Here is a 585-nt window from a genome sequence, read left to right as displayed (position 1 = left end):
CCCCAGGGCTGTGCTTGCAGGGAGTGCCCTTCTCCGGCCCGGGACCCCCACCCCGGGGGCATCCCCCCACCCCCGGGGGTACCTGCCCGGGCCCAGTTTTTGGCAGGAGGTGCCCATCCTCAGGCTCCAGCCGTGGGGCAGTGCCCCCGTGGGGCAGCGCTCCCAGGGCCATGGGTAACTGGGGGAACAGGGGGAACAGCGTCGGGGACCCCAGCCCTGGGGGGCAGTGGGGTGGCACAGACCCCTGGGCACTCGCTGGTGGCAGCCTGGTGCCTTTCTGCCCTGTGCCTGCACCCCGCAGCCCACACGTCCAGCTGGGGGTCTGCTTGCTCCTGGGCTGGGGACGAAGGGTGAGGCCGCTGTCCACACAAGCCCCATGTCCCAAACATGTCCTACAGCCCCCAGGAGAGGAACAACATCCCCCTGAGCGCCCCCACGGCTACCGGCTCTGTCCCTAAGCCTGTGAGCAGCGAATCTGGAAATGATGCTCCAAGTGCTGCTGCAGGCGTCTGGCCTGGAGACTTCGCTAATTACATTAATTAAAGGACAGGCAGGGGCCTGGCTGAGCTGGGGCTGCTGCCGCCT

The sequence above is a fragment of the Charadrius vociferus genome, unplaced genomic scaffold (assembly GCF_000708025.1).
Source record: "Charadrius vociferus isolate BGI_N301 unplaced genomic scaffold, ASM70802v2 scaffold2788, whole genome shotgun sequence".
Taxonomy (NCBI): Eukaryota; Metazoa; Chordata; class Aves; order Charadriiformes; family Charadriidae; genus Charadrius; species Charadrius vociferus.
Note: the sequence above shows the minus strand (reverse complement) of the source record.